This window comes from Tupaia chinensis, unplaced genomic scaffold (genome assembly GCF_000334495.1).
Source record: "Tupaia chinensis unplaced genomic scaffold, TupChi_1.0 Scaffold148874_1, whole genome shotgun sequence".
Lineage (NCBI taxonomy): Eukaryota > Metazoa > Chordata > Mammalia > Scandentia > Tupaiidae > Tupaia > Tupaia belangeri.
Window position 1 is genome coordinate 1254053 of NW_006208722.1, and position 14156 is coordinate 1268208.

At 41.7% G+C, this 14156-nt stretch overlaps 2 long non-coding RNA genes and 1 pseudogene across 3 annotated transcripts in view; 2 read left to right on the top strand and 1 right to left on the bottom strand.

Moving 5' to 3' along the window:
* The window catches only part of LOC102494524 (uncharacterized), a 19426-nt gene that overhangs the window by 3759 nt on the left and 1511 nt on the right, over positions 1-14156 (top strand). The window contains exon 2 of the long non-coding RNA XR_337684.3: positions 11482-11592. This is a non-coding gene — a long non-coding RNA (uncharacterized LOC102494524). The remainder of the gene's footprint in view (positions 1-11481; positions 11593-14156) is intronic.
* On the top strand, positions 8502-9204 carry LOC106734131 (cytochrome b-c1 complex subunit 9 pseudogene; annotated as a pseudogene).
* LOC114006557 (uncharacterized) overlaps positions 12089-14156 on the bottom strand; it is a 28093-nt gene continuing 26025 nt past the window's right edge. For both annotated transcript variants that reach the window (XR_003548273.1, XR_003548272.1), the window contains exon 3: positions 12089-12304. This is a non-coding gene — a long non-coding RNA (uncharacterized LOC114006557). The remainder of the gene's footprint in view (positions 12305-14156) is intronic.

Sequence of the window (14156 nt, forward strand, 5' to 3'; positions counted from 1 at the left end):
ATGAAATAATTTCCTCAAAATCTACAGCTAGTTAATGGCTTGGCCAGTTCTCTATCCTGAGACACCCTCCCCCCCCACTCCCAAGCCCCCACTCTGCTCTGTTCCAAGCTATTTCTGGGTAAGTAAGAGGTACCTCTGTTTCTGTAGTATTTTATAGTCTTTCTAAAGGTTTTCCTATACTTTCAGTATTCAATCTCACAACATCCCTCTAAAATAAGCAAGTACAAAGAAAAACAGACTCAAAAAAGACAAGTGATCTGTCTGAAGTCATACAGTAAATTAGCTGCAACAGAGCCAGGATGAGAGCTAGTTCTGGTCTTTTCCATGGAAGTTGGGCTTTATGACTTTACCAAACCCTAGCAGTTGCTACTGGAAAACTAGATGGTTTGCCACAAACCCGTCTGATAAATAATCTCATTCAATGTCATAGTGGAAGTTCTAGCAAATGCAATAAGGTATAAAAAAAAAAAAAAAAAAAAAAAAACAAAAAAACAAATTAATTTGGGAAGAAAAAAAAAAAAAAAAAAAAAAAAAAAAAAAAAAAAAAAAAAAAAAAAAAAAAAAAAACCTAAAAGCCATATAGATTGGGAAGAAGAAATAAAATTGTCCCTATTTACAGACAACATGATTTCTTTTTTAAAAAAATTTTGTCCAAGGATATGTGTTCACCAGAGAGAGACACACAGAGAAAGAGAAAGAGAGAGAAGAAAAGTGAGAAAGCACCCCCACCATGGTGAAAGGTCACATGCAATCCTGTCTTCTCCATTTTTCCCCCTTCCAGGATTTTGGGCACACACATACACATTCCTGTCATGCTTCTCAAGTCTCAAACTGCACATCCGGCCATGTGTGATCCAGTCACCTTAACCATCACGCCATGGGCTGGCCCCAACATGATTTCTTATGTAGTAAATCTCAAACTATCTATGAAAAACAAATAAACCACATTCCAGAACTAAAAAGTGAGTTTAGCTAGGTCACAGTATATAAGGTCTATAAACAAAATTTATTGTATTTCTACATTCTAGCAATAAAAAATTAACAATTTAAATTTAAAAATAGCAACAACAACAAAAATAATCTACAAAAGCACTTAAAAACTTGAAATAGTTAGGTTTAATTATAACAAAAGATTCAAGGGCCCAGCAGATGGCATGGTGCTTAAGGCTCTGGATAATCCCACATGGCCAACCAAGGTTCGAGTCCCAGACTGCTGGCTTGCTTTCCCACCTTCTCTCTCTCTCTCTGTGTGTCTCTGGTCAAATTAAAATAAATTCAAGTCCCAGATCTGCTGGCTTGCTTTCTCACTTTCTCTCTCTCTCTCTTTCTCTCTCTCTCTCTCTCTCTCCGTGTGTGTGTGTGTGTGCATGTGTGTGTCTGGTCAAATTAAAATAAACGAATGAATAAAAATAAAATTAAGTAAATAATTCTTTTTAAAAAAAGATACATAAAATCTATGCTGCAAACTATAAAACTGTGAATAAAACACAAGTAAATGGATTCCCATGTTATGTTTATGAATTCAAAGAGTCACTATTATTAAAATGACAGCTTTTCCCAAATTGATCTACAGATTTAAATTGATCCCATCAAAATCCTAAGAGGGTTTTTAATAAGAAATGACAAGCTGAGTCTGAAATTTGAGCGGAAAATTGAAGGAACTAGAATAGTTAGCACAATTTTGAAAAAGAACAAGGTTGGAAGACTTACACTGCCTTATCTTAAGGCTGTTATGGACTGTGTCTTTGTGTTCCCCTAAAATTTACGTGGTAAATCCCTAAGCCCCAATGTGATGGTATCTGGAGATGGGACCTTTAGTAACTGGGATTATTCTAGGTCATACAGAAGTCCTCAGAATAGGTTAGTGACTTCATAAGAAGAGAAGCCTCCCAACGTGAGCATAGAGGAAAGGCTGTATGAGGACACAGCAAGAAGGTGGTCCTTTGCAAGCCAAGAACAGCACCTTCCCTAGAACTCAACCATGGCGGCATCCTAATTTCAGACTTCTAGCCTCCAGAACTGGGAGAAAGTTCATTTCTGTTGTTCAAGCTACCTAGTCTGTGGTATTTTGTTATGGTAGCCTGAACCAACAAGACAAAAACTATTATAGAAGGACAATAATGAAGACTCTGTGATATGATTTATTTTATTTCCCATGTTCTGAAAGTTGGACAACTGAGATCAGGGTATCATGGTTATATTCTGATGAGGATCCACTTCTAAGTTACAAACTATCATCTTTTCATTGTATCCTCATGGTATCCTCAGAGGATACCAAGGTAAGAGAGCTCTCTGGGATCCCTTTTATGAGGGTACTAATCCCATTTATGAAGACTCCATCCTCATGGTCTTATTGCCTTTAAAAGGTTCCACCCCTGAGCCAGCAGGTGGTGTGGAGGTTAAGGATGACTGGATGCCACATGGCTGACTCCACACTTCAAGTCCTGGACCCAGCATCCTGAAAATCACACTGTGTATGTGTGTGTACACGCCCAAAATCCCAAGAGGAGAATAGAAGAGAAGGAATTGCAGTGTGGCCATTCCCCCAGGAGGTGCTTTCTCATCTTTCCTCTCTCTGTTTCTGTCCTTCTGGCAAGTGCATACACCCAGTGGCAAAAATTCTAAAAAATAAAATAAGTTTCTACCTACCCCAATACAATCACATTCGGGGTTAAAGCCGACAATACGCTGTCAGAGACTGAACTGATACATAGTTCAAGGGAACGATGGAATATAGTAGAGAGTAGAGACACACCACACATACATGGTCAACTGACTTTCCACAAAGCTGAGAAGACATTTCAATGTAGAAAGGACTTCGAGAAATGGTACCAGAACAATTGGATAGCTATATGAAAAATAAATAAAAAGGTAAATAAACCTCATTTCATAATTTGCACCATATTTTAATAGCTCATAGACTTAAATCTAAAACTTAAAATGATAAAACTTCTAGAAAAAATCAGAAAAAAGTCTTTGTGATCTTGGATTAGGCAAAGATTTCTTAGATACAACACACTAAAAAACCCCACAATCCATAAAAAAAATTAATGGATTGGTCTTCATCAAAATTAGAAGCTTTTGCTCTTCAAAAGATATCACAAAGAGAATGAAAAGACACAGTATAAAAAGGTAGAACATGGGACCAGCAGTTAGCGTAATGGCTATGTCGCTGGATCCCATGTAGTCGACTGAGGTTCGCGTCCCCGACCCGGTGGCTTAAAACTCATGTCGGGTGTGTGGGTGTGTGCCCAAGATCCCGAGTGGAGAACCTTTCCTCTCTCTGTTTCTGTCCTTCTGGCAAGTGCATACACCCAGTGGCAAAAATTCTAAAAAATAAAATAAGTTTCTACCTACCCCAATACAATCACATTCGGGGTTAAAGCCGACAATACGCTGTCAGAGACTGAACTGATACATAGTTCAAGGGAACGATGGAATATAGTAGAGAGTAGAGACACACCACACATACATGGTCAACTGACTTTCCACAAAGCTGAGAAGACATTTCAATGTAGAAAGGACTTCGAGAAATGGTACCAGAACAATTGGATAGCTATATGAAAAATAAATAAAAAGGTAAATAAACCTCATTTCATAATTTGCACCATATTTTAATAGCTCATAGACTTAAATCTAAAACTTAAAATGATAAAACTTCTAGAAAAAATCAGAAAAAAGTCTTTGTGATCTTGGATTAGGCAAAGATTTCTTAGATACAACACACTAAAAAACCCCACAATCCATAAAAAAAATTAATGGATTGGTCTTCATCAAAATTAGAAGCTTTTGCTCTTCAAAAGATATCACAAAGAGAATGAAAAGACACAGTATAAAAAGGTAGAACATGGGACCAGCAGTTAGCGTAATGGCTATGTCGCTGGATCCCATGTAGTCGACTGAGGTTCGCGTCCCCGACCCGGTGGCTTAAAACTCATGTCGGGTGTGTGTGTGTGTGCCCAAGATCCCGAGAGGAGAACGGAGAAGGGATTGTGGCGTGGCCATCCCCTAAGGGGTGATTTCTCACTTTCTGTCTCTCTGTCTCTCTCTCTCTGTCTGTTGAGCGCAGGCGCACTATAGCAAAAACCTCTTAAAAAAAAAAAGGTAGAACATATTTGCAAATTACATATCTATAAAGGCTTTTTAGCTAGAATATACAAGAGTTCAATTATAAAACGGTGAAAACTTAATGTTAAGAAAATAAACTACCAGACCAGCCAGTAGCATGGTGGTTAAAGCAGCTGAGTGTGCAGACTGCACATGACTGACTGTACGGTTCAAGTCCCAGACCTAGTAGTTTGAAAAACACACCAGGCACATGTGCAAAATCCCAAGAGAAGAATGAAGGGGAAGAGACTATAGATGGCCATCTGCCCTGGGGAGTACTTTCTCAATTTTCCTTGCTTTCTGTTTCTCTGGTGAGCACATGTGTCCTGTAGCAAAGGTTAAAAACAAAACAAAATCAAACAACTAGATCATTAAATGGGCAAAATAGTTGAGCAACCACTTTACCCGGAAAATATACAGATGGAAAAAGAAAAAAGAAGCATATGAAAAGATGCTACATTATTAGCCATTAAGAAAAAGCGATTAAATCCATGAGATACCATTACGCACCCATTCAAATAGCTAAAATTAAAAGAAAAGAGAAAGGGAGAGATGAGAAGGAAGAAAAGGAAGGGAATGAGGGCAGGAAGAAAAAAGTGCTGGTATGATTTCTTTTTTTTTTTTTTTGAGAGGTTTTTGCTATAGGGCGTGTGCGCTCACCAGAAAGACAGAGAGACAGAAAGCGAGAAATCACCCCCCAGGGGGTATGGCCACACCACAATCCCTTCTCCTCCATTCTCCTCTCGGGATCTAGGGCACGTACACACATGTGGCCGGCATGAGTTTAAGCCACCGGGTCCAGGACTCAAACTGCGGTCGGCTACATGGTAGTTCAGCAACATAGCCATTATGCTAACTGCTGGTCCCAGTGCTGTTATGTTTTCAGAGCACCTAGAATTCTAATACACTGGTGTGAGAATGCTTTCTCCTAGAGTATGAAAAAAATACAATAAATCAACTGCATTTTTATGCACTAAAAATATTCGTTTAAAGAAAGATACTTGACAATGCTTTTTTTTTTATTTTTTAAAATTTGCCAGAGGGATGCATGCTCACCAGAGAGAGATAGAGAAAGCACCCCCATGGGGAATAGTCATGCCATAATCCTTTCTCCTCTATTTCTCCTTCCTTTGGGATTTTAGGCACACATGCACACATACCTAACTTGTTTCTCAAGTCACCAGGTCCAGGAATCAAATCGCATAGTTGGTCATGTGGTATTCAGCAGCCCCAACCACCACACTGCAATACAATTTTTTAGTTTTAGAGAGATTTTTGCTATAGGTCATGTCCCCCTACCAGAGAGACAGACAGAAAGAAGAAATCACCTCCCAGGGTAATGGTCACACCACAACCCCTTCTCCATTCTCCTCTTGGGATTCTGGGCATGCACACACACGTACCCTGACTTGAGTTTCAAACTACCAGGTCCGGTACTCGAACCATAGTTGACTACATGGGAGTTCAGCAACATAACCATTACACCGTCTGCAGGTCCCTATAATTTTTGAAATAGTATATCTTTAATCGTTTTACTATCCTCTCTTTCTGGAACTCAAATTATATACAATGTTCTCTCTCTCTCTCTCTCTCTCTCTCTCTCTCTTTCTTTCTCTCCCCCTAACTTTTTTTCCTCACTGTGTTTCATTTGGGACATATTGCTATGTCTTCAAGTTCACTAATAATCTTCTGCAATATCTAAATTGCTATTAATCCCATCCAGTATACTTTTTTAAAAGAATCATTTATTTAATTTTTTTTATCACTGCATTTTTAAAAAAATTTTCTATAGACACATGTGCTCACCGGGGGGAGAGAGGGAGAGAGAGAGGGAGAGAAAGAGAACACATGCAAGCAGCCAGGTTAGGGAACTGAACCACAGCTGGCCATGTTGGAGTCCAACACTTTAACCACTACACCACCCGCTGGCTCCATCCAGTATACGTTTCATTTTAGATATATTCTTTATCTCCAGAGGTTCTATTTCAAATGTTTTTATATCTTCTACTTCTTTCCTCATTCAAGTCATTTCTTCCTCTATCTTTTTTGAACATATGTTAATACATGTGGAATATACTATTGGGTTGTCAGGAAAGTTGTGACACATTTTTGCATAGAAAAACAGAAAAATATGCCATGACTTTCTCGATAACCTAATATATTAAAAATATCTGTTTTAATGGTTTTGTCTTCTAATTTTATCACCTATATCATTTCCTCGTTTGTTTTTAGTGGCTGATTTTTCCCCTTCTTAGGGGTCTAATAATGATGTTTTATTGCCCATCAGGTAATTTCAAGTAACATGACAATATGAGTTGTATGTTGGGTGCTGTTTCTGTATTTCTTTAAATATTTTTGAACTCAAGTTACTTGGAAATAGTTTAAATCTATTGAAGCTTGCTTTTATTCTCTATTAGACAGGTCTAGAATGGCCTTTAATCTAGTGCTAATTTAGCTCCGCTGTAGAGGCAAACCTATTCTGACAGTTTATTCAATGCCCCAAGAGAACTCAGTGGTTTCCTCACGTGCATGGACTGGTCAGCTTTCTCTGCACAGCGCACTCCTCCTCCATACTTGGCCCTGTGCATTCTAGCCACCTTGGCCTCCCTGGGCACTGACCTCCGTGAGACCACTGGCCTCTACCTGCCTCCCTGAGCTGGGTATGGCCTGGACACTCTCCCCAGGCAGTAAGCTGAGACATCGTAGGGCTCATCTTACTTCCCTTCTTTCAGGAATCTCCATCCTACATTGCCTATTTTCCAGTAGCTGAAAGCCATTGTTGCTTTTATATTTTGTGAGGACTTTTTTTAGCCTTTTAAGATGAAAGGTAAATCTGGTTCTTGTTACTCTATCTTGGCCAGAAGTAGAAGTCTATAAAAAATGATCGAGTGTCTATTATAGATACAGCCTTAGCTGCTGAGGACACACCAGTGACACAGACCAGGTCCTATTCTCCAGGAAGATGCAGGTTTACTAGAAACTGTGAAGACAAGTGCTGGGTTCCACAGTGGGAATGCATACATTAGGTTTTCACTTCCACCTTGATAGAGAACAGTCAGATCTACAGTGGTAGCTTCACACAGTAACAGATCAGCCAGGACGGTGGGGGTATGAGAGTGTGGGAAGATCTATATAAAAACTATTGCCTACCACTTTGTAAATAGAATGGCTATTTGGCCATAACAAAACTGTATGAGTTTAAGAACTAACCTGGGTAATGGAGTGCCCATTTCATAAAGTCTTTATGAGGCTAAGTTGAGTTAATTTACATGAAGTACTTAGATCGATATAAAGCACGGGCCACTTGTCACCTCACTTCAGTACAACGCACCCAGTACTTATGGACTCGAATCCCTATCTCAGAGCAATGTTTGGTGCCTGTTTACCCCCTCCTGGATAACTTCTCTCATTATCCATACTGTCTTCTAACCCCAGATACAGAATTCTCTCCTGAAGAATCTCTGCTATCCAGGAGCAGCTACGTAGTTTGCAGGGTCCTATGCAAAATGAAACTGTGGGTCTTTCATCCAAAAATTATTAAGTTCAAGATGGCAAGAGCAAGCACAAGGCTCCTCTGTGAGGCCTTTAATCACCTGCTAGACAGACAGAAAGCCTCTCCAGCAGCCCAGTGACTTAACACTAACATAAATAAATCAACAAAAAACTCATCACAGTTCAAATGCACAGCGCTCCCTATGGCTGCTATGCCATGGGCACTTCATAAATACTTCTTGAATAGTGAATAAGAAAGAAGACAGAAAAAACTCGTGCTCGAAGCTGAAGAAAAGGAGCTGGCCCCCCTGAAACCTTTCCATGTGGGTGACCTCCTTCTCAAGCTTCTAGTTTGGGTCTGCCAGTGTTAACGCAGTCATAATAATGCAATTCAGCAATCGTTAAAGAAAATCCAGAAAACTGTGTTTAAAATGGAGAAATTAGATTTAGAAAAAAATGAAAAAAAAATCAATAAACGTAAAATTTTAACTTTCTAATCATTGACTGAGTTCATGTTACATGGCTATAGAGTATTACCTTATTATCAGCTAGGAGAGAAATAGATTCAGAAATAACCCTGCTTCCAAGAAGATGACTGAAGAAAGCAAAGTATCAAGGAAGAGTCCTTGAAGGCCCATCTGTCCCTCCCTTGCTCAGTTCCATCTGACCTTGGTACCAGCCAGTGTCATAAAATTGCTGTTATCTGGGGGTGTGGGGCTGGTTACCTCAGACAGTCCTATGGATTCTTTTTTTATTAAAGAATTATTTATTCAATTTTACTTATTTATTATTATTATTCAGCTTCACCAGTGAGAGGGAGAGAGGGAGATTAAGAAAGCAAGCCACCAGGTCCAGGACTCGAACCACAGTCACCATGTGGGAGTCCAGCACATTAACCACCATGCCACCTGCTGGCCCCCCAGTCCATTTAGAGCAAAATGGACCTTTATGATCTCCCTGCTAGCCCCAAGTGCACTGACTACAGATAATGCAAGTCAGCAAGCCACAGGAAGGATTGCCTGGTGAGCATGTTACAGGGACCTGCTGTTCTGCCATCCTGCACTCAGGCCCTCAGTGAACAACCTATCACACACCTCCCACTTCATGGGAATCCTGACCTCTCACCCACATTCCAGTCTTTGCAAACACCTGAGAGTCATTTCCACTTAGAAGATCCACTGACATCATAGAGTCAACACGTCTTAGACAAGAACTTACTGACCTCATATCAGAGGTCAGCTCTGCCAAATCTCCACTCTCATTTTAGACACAGTAAAGCCTCCTTATACAAGGGGATCTTCAAAAAGCTTGTGAAAAATGCAGATTATTACAAAACCATGCATGGGCAGTGGCCAGAGTTCGGAATGAAAAAAAATGGTGGCCCCGACCCTTAGAGCAAGGTTTTACTCCCTGCTGTTCGTAGGATGTCCACCTTCGCCCTCGCCATCACGGTGGGTGCCTTGTTCTTCGAGCACGCCTTGAGCACATCAACCATGGGAAGCTGTGGAAACACATCAAGCACAAGTATGAGAACAAGGAGTAGTTCCTGGGAGGCACCCATTCAGGCCAGAAGGACCAGGTCCACCCACTAGCTGTTTGCCCAGAGCTGGGGCCTCAGTTTGAACAGAGCGGGGTGCTCAGTTTGAAGATGGTGTTTAAGTTAGCCTTCATGGACTAGCTGCGGCTGCTGGCAAGAAATGACTTCACCTAACAAGCAGATTCTTGTGTTTGAAGTATCTTTAGTCATGGTCATTAGCAAATAAATGTAAATTGTACCTGGAAAAAAAAAAAACATACATGATCACAGTTTGGGGGGCATTGGCAACAAAATAAACTTATACTTTAATTCCATGTTTTCCATGAACTTTTTTAAAAGAATTATTTTTATTTAAATTTATTTATTTATTTGACCAGAGAAGGACAGAGTGTGTGTGAGAGAGAGGGAAAGTGAGAAAGCAAGCTGCCAGGTCTGGGACTTGAACCATGGTCAACCATGTGGGAGTTTAGGACCCTTAACCACCAAGCCACCTGCCGGCCCCTCCATGAACTTTTTGAGAGTCCCTTGTATATATCTGCTCCTCTGGTTCTATCCCTTCACTAACACTTCCTTTATCTGACCTTGAATTAGAGTTAGGTATTAGGCCTTTGTGTCCTCTCAGCAGAGGGGAAATTTCTTCAGGAAAGAGTTAGTGAAGGAGTAAAACAGGCATAGGGAGAGTGCCAAAGACAGCATTAGAAGACACAGTTATTCAACTTCATGGTTTTGTACAGGGTTAACCCAAATCCTAGACCATTTTAATTACTAGGGTCAGGGTTAAAATGGGGTGGTGATGACAAGTGTTTTCCAAGGGCACTACTATGGTTTGAGTGTGTCCCCCCAAATTCATGTGCTGGGATGGGGTTGTAAAACAAAGAGATTAAGAAGAGACGATCTGACTATGAAGTTGAAAGGTAGAACTAGTGCAGAGTGCTTAGGGATCAGGGTAGGAGCCCCGTGCTTGAGTCCTGGTGGGTTTATAAGGACAGAGTGAGACATGTGGACACAGATGGGACCTGAGCTGCTCTGCTGTCCTCTACCACTTGTGATGCTTTGTGAGGCCTCAGGACATCCACTGGCAACAAGGCCATCACCAGATGCAGCCCCTGGGCCCTGCGCCTCCACACGGGGAGCTGAATAAACCTCGATTCTCCTAAATCACCCAGACAGAGGTATTTCTTATTACAGCAGAACAGACCCTGTTATCATTATAACATCTTATATATACATTCATCGTTTATTCTCTGAAATATTGGCCATTTCAAATGGACTGCTATGCTTTTTATCATTTGCCTGTGAGAAGTTTAAGGTCTTTCTCTCTCTAGCTTTGTCCCATACAGCAGGTTCATTTCCAAGTGCTGAGACGCTGAGTGTGTGAAGAGTAGCAGAGAGGAGAAACTGCAAACACCCCTCCACACTGCAGTGCCCGTCTGGGCCAATTCCATGATCAGGTGCTAGAGAGCATGCTTTTTTTTCTTAGTAAAGAGTTTCTGGAAATCCTTAATTGAAAGACAAACTAAATATTAATGACCACAGAAAGTAGGGTGAGAATATGGCAAACCCCAGGGGGCTACAACCTCTCAGTCCGGTATTAGGGATTCTATCTTTCTTCCTGTCCTCGTCTGTATTGTTTCTAATTACTCTTTCTCTCTGACTCTTTTACCCACCTCCTTTCCTCTCTCCCTTCTATCTCTCGCTCACACTCCTCCCTCTCTTTCTACTTCCCATCTCTCCTTCTCACACTGCAGGGCTCTGCCTGAGAAGCTGTGCTAGAGAGAGCTCTAGGAGAAGACGGCACCTCCCGAAGACCTGTGGGGCCACCTCAGTCCTTGCAGAGCTGGCAGGGACCTGCAGACAGTGGTGAGGGCAGGATGCATAGTATAGTCTGTGGGTTGGGGAGGGGAGAGGCAGGCAGTTGAGGCTTTGTGATGGGAATGAACAAGGCTTTGGAAGAGCCTAGGGAGAGCTTGTCAACGTACCCATGTTTCTAGAGTACCACTCGCATACTTACAGTCTCACCCAATGGTGGATTGGAATCTTTATTCCCTGTGTGCTGAACTTCTTGGGGGATGTTTGGGTTGTGTTCTGATTAGAAAAGCCTGTCCTCTAGGGTTCTATATTGGTTTATAGTTGGCTATTGTCCACAGCTGAATTGTGAAGTGCACAAAGTCTAAGAAGGTTGGTGTTGGCTTCCCACTCCTGACCCTTCCCCCATACCCTATAACCAATTTGTGAAAGTCTGCCTTTGTTTTGGAAAACAAGTGAGCCATAAGGAACTAATCTTTGTCCAAACTGTTAATGTTTCAGGGTTTAATACTTCTTGGCTTTTTTTTTTTTTTTTTAAGTGGGAATGGAAAGATCTGAAGTTCAGAAACTTTGTGGACCAAGTAACCTGAAGACTTTGGGGAAACTATCTAACTTCCCTAAGCCTTGATTTCCACTTCTGCAAAATGGAGGTAATAATCATATCTACCCACAGGACTGCTGGAAACCTTAAATTAGGACAAAAGTGAAAGAAAAACGTCATTTTTATAAATGATAATGTGCTCAGAAAATCTAACTTTGATAACTATTGGGTCATTGGAAAAGTCATGATACAATTTTGCATAGAAAAACTTTTCCGATGACCTAATAATTAGAGGGGAAACATATCATGCACATCATTTGCTTCTCCCCCCCCCCAAGATTAACTAATTAGCCAGTTACCAGCTGAGCGAATGACAGAGCTGAGTTCAAGCCCAGATTCTTGCTGTTAACCATGATTCCCTACTGCTCATTCTGTCCAGCCTCCCATGTCTTCCTCCTCTCTTCCTGCTTTTGCACTCCCCATCCTTTAAAAAATTTATTTGGTTTTATTTATTTATTATTATTATTATTATTTTAATTTGCACTCACAGGGTGGGAAAGAGAGAAAGCAAGCCACCAGGCCCAGGACTTGAACTGTGGCTGGCGATGTGGGAGTCCAGTGCCTTCATCACCAAGCTACCTGGATCCATCCCCAGCCTTTAGGATCCAACTCCCTTTTTCCGAAAGCCTTGGGACCACAGTTCAGCTCCTGGCCAACTCATTATCTTCTTTTATTGCCTGAGGTACTCATGCGTCCATGAAGTAGCTTCTGTAATTCGCTCTGATATTACTGTTGGTCATAACGCTGTCTTCTATTGTAGCCTAGAAGGGGAAATGTTTGTATAAAAGCAACAGCAGAATTCTTCATCAAGAATTTTATGTAGCACTGGCTCTAGTTGTCTTGTGATTAAAGGAGTTAGATCCCACATAGCTGACTACAGTCTGTCAAAGCCCCAGCAGCTTGAAAGGCAAGCAGTTGCTGGGACCAGCAGATGGTATAATGGTTATGTGGCTGGACTCCCACATAGTCGACGACAGTTCGAGTCCCAGACCTGGTGGCTTAAACTCAGGCCAGGCATATCTGCATGTGTGCCCAAAATCCTGAGAGGAGAATGGAGGAGAAGGGATTGTGGCATGGCTACCCACCCCCCACCCCAGGGGTGATTTCTTGCTTCCTGTCTCTCTCTGTATCTCTGGTGAACACACACACCCTATAACAAAAATCTCTCAAAAGAAAAAAAAAATGCAGTTGCACATGTGTGTTTGTACCCAAAAGCCTGACAGGATGGAGAAATAGAGAAGGGATTGCTGCATGACCACACACCATTGGGATGTGCTTTCTCCCTCTTCCTCTCTCTGGCAAGTGTGCACACTCCCTCACAAGTAAAAAATAACAAAAAGAAAAAAAGAGTTTTATGTAGCAAATTGGTTGACTCTTTGGTGGTGAAGCTCTGTGGGAGCAGAGATCCCAGGATCTAGCACTCGGAGATGTTGTAACAAAACACTTACCGAAAAGATAATTTGGGGGGATATGTGCCTGGATCATCTGAGCTAAAGGAAGTGAGAATGTCCATTATTTGAAAATCGTAAAGTACAGTGTGCCTGGAACAAAGTAAGTATTTACTAAGAAGTGACTATATGAATCTACATAAACAATAGATGAGATTTTTTTAAAAGTTCATTTATTTATTTCTTTCATGAAAGAGAGAGAGAAAATGAGAGAGGGACAGAAAGAAACTGAACCTTCCTACTGTAATCCACCCCCAGTCTCAGGGGCCCAGATCATGGGTATGCCCCCAGCGTGCCCAGGCAGGTCCCAGGATGCAAACCCAGGACCCTTCCTGTGGCTCCAGACACATTGCCACTGCACTACCGCCTGATCCCAACAGTACAGGAATTAGTGGAGCACCTGAAGTAGCAAATAGATGGACCAGCCCTGTAGCGCTGTGGTTAAGCACTGTGTCTTGGGAACTGGACCCATATGGCCAACTGCAATTCAAATTCCACCCTGCTGGCTTGAAGAACTTTCCAGGAGTGTGTGCATGCATGTCCAAATCCTGATGGGGTGGAGAAAATGAGGAAAAGGATTGTGGTATGACCATGCCCTGTTGGCAGGTGCTTTCTCTCTCTCTCTCTCTCCTCTTACAAGCATACTCACCCTCTGGCAAATAAGAAAAATTAAAAAGAAGTACCAAATAGAAAGGGCAAAAAAGAGAAATGGAGCTTTATGGTGGCAGGCAATATGGTGGGGCTCTCCGAAAGAACAGGCCAGTGAGATGTTTCCGAGGTGACAATGGCTGAAGGATAATTAAGGAAAGGGACCTGCAACATTTACTCTGCTGAGTTTACCTTCCTTCCTCCAAGTCTTTAGTACAATCGACTACAAACTACACTTGGTATTAGGAGAGTTCTAGGTGCCTGGTGGTGTTTTAAAGGCTAGGGTAGTGAAGATGGTGGAAGAGAGACCAGGGAGATGGTATAAAAAAAGGTCAGTATGGGACCAGCAGTTGGCATAATGGCTATATCGCTGGACTCCCATGTAGTAGACCACAGTTCAAGTCCCAGACCCGGTGGCTTCAACTCAGGCCAGGAGCGTGTGCGTGTGTGCCTAAGATCTGAGAGGAGAATGGAGGAGAAGGGATTGCGGCGTGGCGAACGCCCCCACCCCCCCCCC